Source organism: Populus euphratica, unplaced genomic scaffold, assembly GCF_000495115.2.
Source record: "Populus euphratica unplaced genomic scaffold, PopEup_1.0 scaffold774.1, whole genome shotgun sequence".
In the NCBI taxonomy this organism is placed as follows: Eukaryota; Viridiplantae; Streptophyta; class Magnoliopsida; order Malpighiales; family Salicaceae; genus Populus; species Populus euphratica.
Window position 1 is genome coordinate 93,449 of NW_011500642.1, and position 3,715 is coordinate 97,163.

General features: G+C 26.8%; 1 long non-coding RNA gene and 1 pseudogene across 1 annotated transcript in view; both read right to left on the bottom strand.

Annotated features, from left to right (window-relative positions):
• Window positions 1–3,715, bottom strand: part of LOC105115821 (receptor-like protein kinase) — a 57,653-nt pseudogene that overhangs the window by 49,474 nt on the left and 4,464 nt on the right.
• LOC105115815 (uncharacterized) overlaps window positions 1–3,715 on the bottom strand; it is a 12,769-nt gene that overhangs the window by 5,272 nt on the left and 3,782 nt on the right. The gene's annotated exons all lie outside the window — the stretch shown is intronic.

Here is a 3,715-nt window from a genome sequence, read left to right on the forward strand (position 1 = left end):
TTTTCTAACCGGGCAATAACCACTATAGGAGGCCGACTTTATTAGAGTTGATAGGGCACAAATATATATAATAATGTGCTCTGGTTAATACAATAATAATAATAATAATGATTAGGGTAATTTGTTCTTTTATTCGGCTTTCTAACCTTCTCAGAATTGCATCAATTAAGAAGCATTAACGGCCGCAGAGAAAGTTACTAGAGATCATGAAGAAGCTGTCGATTTTGTAAGGAAGGTGCAAAAGCGCATCAACAAGGAGGCTTACAAAGACTTTTTGATGACTTTATGTGCATACAGAAACAAGTGCAAGGATGTGGTGGATGTGTACAGGGACGTAGTTGAGCTGTTTGCAGACTATCCTGATTTGCTGGAGGGGTTTCACATATTTTTGCCAACTTCTGAGATGATAGCTGATCTGGAAAGCAAATTGTAGATTCTATGGATATATATAAACGAACTTGAATTGTGATCAAATTGAGTCATTAATTGGTTTTATACGTGTGTTTGCTTGCTGTAGTTTTGCATGTTAACTTAAGGTTGTAAAGCTAAGACCATATTAGAGGTACAACATTGTGTTTTTATTATTATTATTATTATAGATGTCCGAATCAATTTGTATGTATATCAATTAATCCTATGGATACTAAAATTAACAATCAGGTAAATCTTCAATGATCTTGAGGTTTGTAGGACTCGAACTGGTGATTTTTAAAAAGCAAACTTAAAACCTAACCAATTAAGTTATACCCTACGATTACATTATAGTATTTTATATTCATTAATAATGTGGGACAAGAAGAAATTATAATAAGGTTATTCAACTTATATTTAAATTAAGGATATATTGATATTTTCTATAGATTAATAATAGAAAAAAATACTCATTTTTTTTCCTTGTAAGATAATATTTACAACGTTTAGAGTTTTTGTTTCAAGTGTTTTTCACTTATATTCTATCTTTTTATACATATTATTTTTATTTTGTTGTTTTCATTTCATATATATATATATATTTTAAAAAATAACCTTGCAAGGTAATCTTCAAAGTATATATTTATCTAATTTTTAATTACTATACTTATGAATATTAAATTTAAATTTTATGTGGCATATGTTTAAACATGTAAGTGATTTAACAATAATTATTTTAAATATATACTTGAGTTAACATCATTTATCAACCTTCAATGTCTTCCATTTTCATGTATATTAAAGATATATTAAAAAAAACATTGTAGTTAAATATTGTTCCTTCAATTATGACAAATTGTGTCTCCATTTGTGATTCACATTTAAGTCAACAACTAAAACTTTGACTATTAATGAAAAAAAATTAAAATTTTTATTTTTTGTTTTTATATATAGTTTAAGCAAATAGAAACATGAATTCAATCTATAACTAGATATCATGCCTGCGTGATGCCGTGGGCTTGAGGCATACTTGTGTATTGTCGTGGGTTTATGGAGAAAAATAAAAAATTATATAGAAAAAAACTGTTGCAATTCATAATATTTTCAAGAAAAAAACTACAAAGTTAAGTTCTTAATCAGATTCATATTTACGAAATAAAATAAGTAAAGAAAATTTTGGAAAAAAATCATAACAAAAAAATCAAAAGGAAAAAAATCACTTAGAAAAACATTGTAGCAATCTATAGTATTTTATGAGAAAATCTACAATTACAATTCTCAACCAGCTTAATATTAAAAATAATAAAATCGATAAAGATAATTTTGAAACAAATCATAAAAAAATAATGTGGGAAAACATTGTAACAATTCATAATATTTTAAAGAAAAAAACTATGAAACTAAATTATTAATCAGCTCAATATGAAGAAAAAAATCCATAAAGACAATTTTAGAAAAAAATAAAAAAATCATATGAAGAAACACATTAGCAATCCATAATGTTTTTTTTTTTTAAAAAAACTATAAAGTTCAATTTTCAACTAGCTTCAAATTAAAAAAAATAAAAACAACAAAAACAATTTAAAAAAAAATGAAAAAAAAGAGACAATTTTGGGGAAAAAAGTCAACAAGGATAATTTAAAAAAATACAAAGATAATTTAAACCAGTTTAATATTAAAAAAAATACAAAGATAATTTAAAAAATACAAAGATAATCAACTAAATTTTCAACCAGTTTAATATTAAAAAATCGACAAAGATAATTTAAAAAAAAAAAGAAAAAAAATAATTTTGGGAAAAAAAATAAAAACATGTAAAGCTAAAAAAAATGAAAAAAAAATATAGAAAAAAAAGAGGAAAAATAAAAACGAAAAAAGCTATATTACTTTCCCATGTCTTATTAATTAATTATAAGGTTAATTATCAAGTTAACCTTTGTAGTATAGTTTTTAAATCTAATTGTGATCAATTGACACGAAGCAAGTTCAGAATCACTGGTTGAATGGATTAACATCACGTCAATTATCAACCTCCAAGATCTTTCATTTTCATGTATATTAAAGTTTTATAGTTTATTAAAAAAACAAAACATTGTAGTTAAATCAAAGGTTGGAGGTTGTCTCGAAACAAGTTTATGGCCATAGAAATGTTAATTAGAATTAACATTGATTAATTTATTTTTTTATTTTATAAAAAATTAAAATAATATTATTATTTATTTTAAAAAAATTAAAATTTTTTATTGGGTTTTATCGGGTTAAAAATCAACATGAATTTTTTACCGAATCATAACAAATTAATTCTTCTTTTAATTTTATTAAAATTAAAATCCGGATTAGTTTAGAGGTTAACTCATTAAGTCATGTGGGGTTTAAAAAAAAATGATTGCTACCAAGTCTGAATCCAATCCTTCTAGTGTTGGACTAAATTGAATACAAGTAAAGTAGTAGGACTAAAGATTAACATGTAAGTAACGTCCCGACTGGGCAAGTACAAAGCGTGACATTGATCATTGACCCCTCCCCTGCGGGCCTGTTCATTGGTAAAGTTTTTTCAACTCCTTCCGCATTTCTACTTGGCAATTAAAGACTCCGCCTGTCAAATGCCGTCGGAAGACTAAACCCGGTGACCTCCCAACGATTCTCTCTCCAGTAAGTTGGAACTCCAATCTCATCGACCCCTTTCCTCCCCCTCCTTCTGATAGGGTTTTTAATCTGAAATTGAAAAAGAAAAAAATAACTTTTTCAGTGACTTAGGGTTTTGTTTAGCGTAATTTTGGTGTAGTTTCTGTTGATTTCTTCGTTAGGTTCTTGTGTTTCAGTGATTATGAATGGCATTGCAGTGATTGAAATGAACATGCAGCCTTGATTGTACGTTGTTGATGTCTTCTAAGCCTTTCATTGATTTTGCTATTATTCTTTCTTTTGTAGAATTTTTTGCTTGGAAATTCTAAGAATTAATTTTTTTGGGCAATTTTTGTTTCTTTTATGAGAATATTGTACTTGGAAATTCTAATAATTAATATTTTTTTCTTTATGAGAATGTTGTTCATAATTTCCAAGAATATCCAGTCTAAATTTTTGTAAGATTGCTTCAAATATAGTAAATTTTTTTTATGGGGTTGAATGTAAGTGGAAAAGTGGGGGATTGATTTGCCAATGGAGGGATACTTGGGTTTAGTTTGGTCAATTGCTTGTGAAACATCAATGTTAAGCCTGACCTGGTTTATTTAATGGAATCTCATGTTGTTGTTGTTGTTGTTGTTGTTGTTTGTGGTTTACAGCTTGCAGGATGGGAAATGAT